Genomic DNA, 10,087 nt, shown 5'->3' on the forward strand with positions numbered 1-10,087 from the left:
TCATATAAGAAATAACCCTGCTGACAGAATTGCTAGAAGTTCCTTTCCACTCTAACTGAGGTAACCCCGGCATAGCTAGGGTCACTGTCTTGGCATGACAGTCTAATATAGCATGGTAAGGAGACAGACAATCCATACCCAGGATGACATCAAAACCTACCATATCAAGAATTTAATTACCGGGTGATTCGGAGTGATTTGGGACACTTAGTCCCTAAAACGGAAGCTTAAGTCTTAGGATTTTGACCGTAGTCGGAACTGTGTGGAGACGACTCCGGAATAGAGTTTTGTCGGTTCCGTTAGCTCCGTTGGGTGATTTTGGACTTAGGGGTGTGTCCGGATTGTGTTTTGGAGGTCTGTAGCTCATTTAGGCTTGAGATGGCGAAAATTGAATTTTTGAAAATTTTGACCGGAAGTGGACTTTTTAATATCGGGGTCGGAATGCGATTCCGGGAGTTTGGAACGGCTCCGTTATGTTATTTGGGACTTGCCTGGAAAATTTGACGTCATTCCGGTTTGGTTAGATTGGTTTCGGCACGAGTTTTCGAAGTTGGAAGTTCATAAATTCGATTCGTGGTGCGATTTGTATTTTCGGTATTGTTTGATGTGATTTGAGACCTCGAGTGAGTCCGTGTTAGGTTATGAAACTTGTTGGTATGTTTGGACGGGATCCCAGGGGCCTCGGGTGTGTTTCGGATGGGAGTTGGGAATATGTTAATTGCAGGAATGGGATGCCTTGTAACTTGCATCCCACTAGTGCTCTCTATGGATTGGGTTACACTCCTGATCACGTGGTTTATCATGAGCTGATCTTGACAACAAAAGAGTACATGCAGTGTGTGACAGCTGTGGAGCCTCACTGGTTGGCAGAGTTTGGGCCCAATGTTTTTCTCCGTGAAAGATTCTGACACGTCAATGCAGGAACATAAAAAGAAACAGAAAGAAGAGAAAACTGCCATGGAGGAAGAAATGGAAAAGTTGAGGATGGTCCAGGCTGAGGCTGAAAGAAGAAGCAAGGAGAAGGAGAGGGAAAAGAGAGCAAAAGAGCAGCAACAAGTTTCAATGCCTGGTTTGAAGAAAGGCTCAACTACTTATCTACGACCTAAGAGGCTCGGTCTGTAAATACACTATTTGCTGTAGTTAGATATCTGGTGAGATAATTTGTGCCCGCAAGTGAAACACATGCAATTCAGTCCAATTCTTACTCATCCTCAAGTTAATTTGGAGGATGGAGACACGAGATTTGGAGAATGAAAAAATCCAAATGAAGTCAACAAATGTCTGTACAAGTTCTTCCATTTAGCAATTATCTTTACTCCTTTTAACCCTGAATTTGACAAATGCATGTATAAGGTTCGTCATATAGCAATTATTTTTGCTCCTTTTGACCTTTAACATTGAGTTTTATAACTATTTTTAGCAGACTGATTAGCAGGGAATATATGTTGCATGGTGTTAAGATTACAGGATGTGCTATTGGTGTTGTATTAACTTCTTATCTGGAGAGGAATAAAAAGGAATTCTACAATGATTCACTTTGTTTATCATAATCAATTGTAACGGGAAAGAACTTTTTTTTTACCCTAGATGCAGATAGAACCATTTATGTTTGTGGAAATATGTCCTTCATGCCTTGTGTTAGGACCCAAATCTTTGACATCGGACGTGGCGCGACTGTGGCAAGGATTGGGTGTGATGGCCTTGCCATTGGTCTATACAGGACAATGGATGAGAAATATTGTCAAGTGAACAAGTATTGGCCAAGGTCTTGAGAGAGGCAAGACAGGCTTGGCAAAAGCTTGATGAGGCAGTGTGGGCAAGTTTGGGCGGCATGGCACGGCATGCGCGCCAAAGACAAAGGTACGGGCAGTTCAAGTTGTGGGAGCGCCAAGTACAAGCAAGCTAAATCAGGACGACACAGAATGATGGCAAAGGGTTTCAATAGCTAAGGCAAGACTATGTGAGACAAAATACAAGCAATGGCACAGGTGAAACAAGTGTTGACAAAGACAAAGCAGAAATGCGGCTAAGGCATTGACGCAGAGCAATGTCAAAATCAGCCAAGGCTGGGCACAATGCCAGCCTTGGGGCGTGCAATAGCTGACCAAGAAAAGGGCACATGCCAAGCACATGCCAAAACAGTGAAACATTGTATTTTTGTAATGACTTGTATCCATGTTTGTTTAGTACTTGTAGCTAATGTCATTTCGTGTAAGATAATGACCTATGTAGTTGGGGGATGTCAACTACAAGATAGGATCAGATTTAGCAATGCTATGTGTAAGGCCTGGTTCAGTGGGAGGTGGGACTAGTGCTCTACCAAAGGGCTAAGTGCTCCACCAGAGAGCTAAGTGCTCCACCAAGAAGGCTGAGTGCTCCACAAAACAGAGTAAGTACTGAAGAGGGCCATTTCATGGGTAAGTACCCCATTAAATGGTTAAGTACTTATTTAGTGCTTTGACTGGGCAAAACACAAGGATGGAATTGCCCCTTTGTAAGTTGTCCCTTCAAATCTGTCAGTGGCAGCCCCTATATCTATATATATGGGGGCATTTCGTGAAGAAGAGAATCAAGACTAAGATTAGTCTTAGATTAAGAGAGATCAGATAGAAGAACAGGGTCTTCCACAGAGAAGAGGGTCTTCAAGATCTGATAAGGAGTTCAAAATGTGATCTTTCCATAGAAAAATGAGGGTCACATGCGAGGCTTCCAAAGAAGAAGAGGGTCTTCAAAGAAGAAGAGGGTCTCCGAGCAGAAGGAGAGGGTCTTCGAATGAAGAAGAGGGTCTCCAAGACGAACAAGTACTAAGGCTGGGCATGGGCAGGTCTTAGTGTATCAAGATCGGTTTGTGATCTTGACTAAGTGTGCTATGAATGACTTGTGTTTATAGCAAAGAAAGGGAAACAAGATAGAAAGGCGATGCTTTCTAAGTGTTTCCAAATGTGAGCTAAGGCTAGGTGTTGAGCAGGTCTTAGTTTGCAAGATCGATATGTGATCTGTGCAAAATAGGAAACAAGAGGGAAACGTGAGTGTTTTTAAGTATTTCCGAAAATGGGCTAAGGCTAGGCGTTGAGCTGGTCTTAGTTTGCAAGATCAACTTGTGATCTGCGCAAAATAGGAAACAAGAGGGAAATGTGAGGGTTTCTAAGTATTTCCAAAACGGGGGCTAAGGCTAGGCTTTGTGCAGGTCTTAGTGAGCAAAGATCGGCTTGTGATCTTTGCAAAGTGGGAAACAAGAGGGAAACGTGAGTGTTTCTAAATATTTCCAAAACGAGGGCTAAGGCTAGGCTTTGTGCAGGTCTTAGTGAGCAAAGATCGACTCGTGATCTTTGCAAAGTGGGAAAACAAGAGAGAAACGTGAGTGTTTCTAAGTGTTTTCAAAAGTGGGCTAAGGATGGGCGTAGACAGGTCTTAGTAGCTATGAACGACTTGTGTTCATAGCAAAGTGAAAAACAAGAGAGAAATGTGAGGGTTTCTAAGTGTTTCCGAAAGTGGGCTAAGGCTGGGGCGATGGCAGGTATTAGTGTGACAAGATCTATTTGTGATGTTGGCCGGACGAAGTGGGCTGTGAACGGTTTGTGTTCATGGCAAAGAGAGGTCCTTTATATATTTTCAGACTAATACAAAGGTTGGGTTTTTTCCGTATCTGATGGTGTTCTTTTTATGTTGCTGCCAAATTTTGTGTGAAGCCAAACTTGATGAAAAGTTGGCTAAGTGTTGGAAAAGGCTGAGTAACTTGAGTGTCAGGTTGCTGCCGCGCAATGTCAATCAGGTGCGAAAAATTGGCCCAAATTGACCGTGTGACACCTTGCTTGATTAAGAAAAATGACGCATAATGTGTACTTGTAACAAGCTTACTCTTCTCCTGTAAAAGAGAAAAAGCTTGAGCTCTACTCCTTTTCACCTTTTAGGCGACATAGTGAAGTGCTTGAGGTTGTTCAGGTTGCCGAAAGAGGAATGCTGCTGGCAAGTTCGGTGGGTGATATAATGTTTATAGATTGAGCAGTAAGTGATATGGTGTAAAGTGTAAACATAGAAATGTAAAGTTACATATCTCAGATTCTCAGTAAGAAATTCAAGTTGTTTTTCTTCAAAATGTATTTCCAACAAACTTTCTTTACATGGTTAACCCGGAAAGCCGAAGATCTAAATGAGTGAACAGTCGTTTAGTTGGTTCAAAACTTGTGATACTACTCCTTTTAAATTGTGACTTATTAATCATTGTATTGCTCCTAGAAAGAACCAAAAAAACTTCCACAGTTGAAACACTGAAAAAATAAGCTCATCGTAGACTTTCCGTAAAAAATCAAGTTATACGTGTCCATTAAAAATGTAGAGAATGTCTAAGATATCAAGTGTAGTTTAGCATCTTTTGACGGGTAATTACCTATTCCTTAATCCTGAGTAACTTACACAATAAGGTAATAACTACAATTGACTTCTAAGTAAACTGGCAATGTAAAATACTTTAATCAGTACATATAAATTAGGAACTCGGACAGAAATGCCCTAGCAGCATGACTTAATTACCCAACCTGCCCCAAAATACTCAAATTCTAGTCGCTGCTCTGTAATTGTCCCATATTTTGCTACTCCCAAATTACCTCCTATTTCTTTGTCTACTGCATAAGGAGTACTTCCTACCTATGTGTGCCATTTTCTTCTCTTCTTTTGCATTTTCCTCCGTAGCTTAGGAACAAAACAGGAAGAGGAGTAAGTAAGTACTATATAATAATTGGACATAAAAATGTTAAACTACTTACGAATTCATTATATTAAATATTGAAGTTTTTTCATCTTTAAATAAGACATTGAAATATTAGCTTGAAGGTGTATTTTATGTGAAATATTGACTTTCTCTTAGAATTTTCAACTTTTACAAATTTTTTTTAATTTTATTAAAACTCAAATTCAAAGATAATTTTAGCACGTTCATTTCCTCCTATTTTGAACTGTTGTTTTCTGTCATCTGATTTCCTTCATCGTCCGTGTTCTCGCGTTCGCGTAGTGTTATTTTGGAGGATGAAATATTTCCTCTTCGCGTTCACGTTAGCGTTCAAGCTCTCGCGTTCGCGAAGGTCTGTCTTTTTCCTTCTTCGCGTTCGCATCCTTCCTTCCGCGTTCGCGTAGTAGAAACCAGGCCCTGAGCGTTGGTGATCATTTACCCTTCGCGTTCACGTGTCCTCTCCGCGTTCGCATAGGTTCCTGTCCCTTGTGCTTCGCGTTCGCGTCCCTTTGCTCGCGTTCGCGAAGGGTCTTCTGGCAGCCTTCACTTTTCTTCTTCGCGAACGCGATTACCCTTTCGCATTCGCGATGCTTTAAGACCTGGGCAGAATAAATAGTACTCTATTCCGAGGGTTTGCCATTTTTACCATTTTTGGAGTTCTAGAGCTCGGTTTTGAGCGATTCTTTGTGGGTTTTTCAAGCAAATCGATTGGGTGAGTGTTCTTCACCTAATTTAATATATATTTTATGATTTTATCTTTATTTTTATCATTTAATTTGTGTTTTGAGTTGAGAAAAATGGAGGTTTTTGAAGAAAATTTTCAAAATAAAAAATCATGATTTGAGGGACGAATTGGTATCGGAATTTGATAATTTTAGTATGGTTGAACTCGTATCGGAATGGGTGTTCGGGTTTTGTAAAATTTGTCGGGTTCCGAGGTGCGGGTCCGGGGGTCGACTTTTGGACTGATTTTTAGATTTTGATAAAGATTGATACTTTATGATCCGAAATAGTCTCTTATGAGTTTTATTTGTGCTTTGAAATTATTTTGATTAGATTTGAGCCACCCAAAGGTCATTTCACCCAAGAAGTTCATTTCTGAGCATTCGGTCTGTCTTCTTTGAGGTAAGTATATTGCCTAACTTCGTGTAGGGGAACTACCCCTTAGGACTTGAGTCTTCTATGCTAATTATAGTCCGTGTACGCAAGGTGACGAGTATGTGCCCGGACTTATTTGTGGAAAAATTGGCCTTTCAGGGATTCTTAGGTTCTTGAATTCATTGAATATGCAGTTGTTCTCGTTATGATTACGTTTCTAAATTTTCAGTTTTACTTCTACCTGCTTTAATTGGAATTTATTGCTTCATGATCTACTCTTGTTGTTCATTTGATTCATATGTGCCTTAACTGAAATTGTTAACTCTTCTATTGCTGTGTTGTCTTTTCCCTTACTGCCTATCTTTATCTGAAATTATAATTATCTCTTCTGTAATTGTACATCCTTAATTGAGGCAAATGATTATCCTTATACTGCTTATCCTTAATTGGAGTTGTTGTATCTCTCTCTTAATTGCCCAACCTTAAAAGAAGTTAGATATCCTATATTTTAGTTGACTTGTCCTTCTTTGGAATTATTCGTCTTGTGTTAGCTCCCTCGTTGTCGAACTGTACACTATGGCCCGTTGTTACATGATATTTCCTTTCTTGTTGAGCTATTCTTATTATGACTAGCGTTCTCTATTGTGGCTACTCCTTGTGAATTAGTTCCTCCGTTTTCTTGAGTTCTGAAATTTCTGAGTTGACGTATTTGTCGTATCCTTGTATTATTGTCATTGTTGCTGTTGTACTTATTGTGATGATGCACGAGGTTTCTGCCATGCGGTTGTGGTTATTGTGATACATGCGGTTTCTGCCGTGCGGTTGTTGTTATGGGGTTGCACGAGATTTCTGTCGTGCCATTGTTACTATTGATATTTGCACATGCGGCGTGACAAGGCGGGATATATATATATATATATATATATATATATATATATATGTGTGTGTGTGTGTGTGTGTGTGTGTGTGTGTGTGTGTGTGTGTGTGTGTGTGTGTGTGTGGTGGGGGGGGAGGGTTACGCATGTGACGAGACAAGGTGGGAATATTGTTATGCACGTGTGGCGAGACAAGACGAGCACTTACTTTATTATTGCACACGTGGAGAGACAAGGTGGGTTGTGTCAGGGATTGATTTGTGATGATTCGTGATGGCCTGGGGGCATTCTTGTTATTGATATTGTGCTGTGGTACACTTACCTGTGGGAGCTTTATCTTGTGAAAGCTATGAGAAAATATTCTACGTGCTGTCCGTTCTTTTTCCTTATGCTTATTTGCTGGTATGGACTATGTTAGGACACTTGCACAATCATACACGTAGTTAAGCACTCTTATCGGATAAGAGGTGTTCTTGATATTGTTGAGCATAGATGCTCACCCTTGTTTACTTGCCTTCTATGTGAGAATGGATCTATTGGCACGTGAGTCGTCAGTGCGGTTATGAGGTGTTATGAGGGCACAGGATGACAAGTGTTAGGGTTCAGGTATTGAGACCCATGAGTTGTGATTTGTCCGAGGTTCGGTACCTCGTGGAGTTTGCTGACTAAAACCTTATGTAAAAGCGGTTGTAGTTGCTGAGTTATTACTTGTCCCTGCTGTATTTGTGATTCCAGATTTAGGTTGTGTTCCATTCACTTTTCTGTGTCATTTTTATGGTATTTCGCTGATACTTGTTATTTCCTTTCTTATTGCCATTACTGTATTGTAAGCCATATTGTATGGTCTTTATGTAGATATTATATTTCTGTTGTTCATATACTTTTACTTGTTCAGTTTATTAGACCAGTGGGTGTCTTGACTGTTCTTAGTCATTACTCCACCGAGATTAGTCTTGATACTTACTGGACACCGTTGTGGTGTGCTCATTCTACACTTTTGCACATTTTTATGCAGATTCAGGTATTTGTTCGTTAGCAGCTGTGCGGGTCGTTGCTGTGGAGACTCAAGGTAAACCTGCTGCTGCGTTCGCAGGCTTCGGAGTGACCTTCAAGTTTTCGTTTTGCACTGTTTATTTTTATTTCTGGACAGTTATATTTAGAAGTTTTCTAGCAAACACTCTGTAGAGCTTATGACTTGTACTGTCGGTTTTGGGAATTGTAAATTTTAAGAGAATTCTATTTTAAATTGGCAGATATTATTTAAATAATATTGTTGTTTCAATTAATGTTAGGCTTACCTCGTCCCTAAGACTAGGTGCCATCACGATACCCAAATGGAGGAAAAATTGGGTCGTGACACCGAGTTTGCCCTTTGTATGACTAATCGAGATTGTAACATGATAGACCAAGGTTCAACCTCGTATAATATCGAGCCATGATGCGAAGTTAGGTTGCCGAGCTCGTGACCCAGAGACCGATCAAGATCAAGATCGGCCAAGATCGAGATCGAGAAAAATAGAGACCGATCAAGATCGAGATCGTCCAAGATCGATATCGAGCAAAATAGAGATCGAGCGAGATCAAAAAAAGCTTATTGAGCCAAAAAAAGAAAAGCCGGAATATCCGCAATTGGGCGAGAATCTCGGCGAAATGCCCAGCGCATATCAAGGAGAGACCAATTAATTAACCTATCATGAGATTCCTTATTGTATTTATAATTATATTAAGAGTAGGACTTCTCTACTATATAAAGGGGTTCTGATCATTTGTAGAGGGGCATGACATTCACGCAATACAAAGCTATATACTGTGTTCTTTCAGTTTTCAATATTTGGTTACTCTGTTCATACACTAGCAGAATCATATATGACAACTACTCTCTCCATTCACTTTCACTTGTCCACTATTGACTTTGCACACCCTTAAGAAATAATAAATAAAGTGCATAATTTACCATGATACCGATATTAACTAATGTATAGTTTTAATGGATTTAGAAAATGATTTGAAAAGAGTAATTAATGCTAAGGGCAAAACAGAAAAAATAAATTATTTTTCTCTTGATATACGAAAAGTGACAAGTAAAAATAAAAATTTATTTTTAGAATACTTGACAATTAAAAGTGAACGGAGGGAGTAATAGAAAGAATTTAGATTCAACTCCTCTTTCTTATTCGAAAGATGGTGCTTAAAAAGCAGCATACATTTGCGTTAATTTATTTGTTAATTTACATATTAAGTTTATTCAAGGTATATACTTCTACATAATATTAATTTTATACTACCAAAGATGTTTATTAAAGTTTCATCTAATTAAGAAAGACCCAAAGGAGTATTAAAAATAATAAAATATATACTCAAATAAAATTAAAATTACATAAATTTCATCTTTAAAATATTATAACAAAAATAAAACATTTAAATTACTAATAATCATATATTTGAGAAAGAAAACTTATAAAAATAAAATACAAACGTTTTGATTAGCGGAAAAAAGAAAAGAAAAAAGATTGGCGCCTCTTGCCCTTACAATAAAAAAGCGAAGAACAATGTTGGCAGCCAGAAAGTCTTTCAACCACAGTTTTCTACTTATTTGGTAGAGCCCATAAAATTAATCTCCTATAACTAATTAATCTCACCCATATCCAGGTAACAGAATAGTCGATTAGGATTCACAGGTAATAAATTACAAGAATTAATGCCTAACGTCATTTGTTTCACATTCTTTTTATTTCCACATGAATAAACACTACTATTGAGTTTATGCTCCTTTCTCTGTAAATAAGGTTTTTGCCAACGAAAAATATATTTGGCCACACTAATAATTGTCCAAATGTCCAGAATGGGGGCATTATGGTAACTTCGCACGGCTTTTGAGGGCATAATGGATAATTGTGCATTTTAGTTTTTCATCTCTACCATTTAGCAGATTTTTATTTTTATTCAATTTTTTCAAACAACTTTCTCTCATTATTTTAATTGTATTACCTTCCCAAGGCTTCTTTGACATATATACATGCATGGCTACATCATTTTCCATAAAGCACTCAATGCATATATACACATACTATACCAAACGAAATACATTAAAATATACACATAGTATACTAGAGGAAATACATATAAAATTAAACTATTATACTCATCTTGCATTGATCACTTCCTAACCCTAAACTCTTAAATATATAGTGCTTCACTTAAGAAGCTTTTCCAGCCCATTTTTCTATCTTTGTTTTCTCCTTCTTCATCTCTTATCTTTTTTTTAGAGTTCAAGGTTAGATTAAGGAATGAGGGAAGGGAATGTGAATAATGCTTCGAAAGTCTATGTTGTATTTCGTGATAAGAGGCATGGATTATACAACTCTTGCCATCAGTATGCTCCTATGGT

Source organism: Nicotiana tabacum, chromosome 4 (assembly GCF_000715075.1).
Source record: "Nicotiana tabacum cultivar K326 chromosome 4, ASM71507v2, whole genome shotgun sequence".
In the NCBI taxonomy this organism is placed as follows: Eukaryota; Viridiplantae; Streptophyta; class Magnoliopsida; order Solanales; family Solanaceae; genus Nicotiana; species Nicotiana tabacum.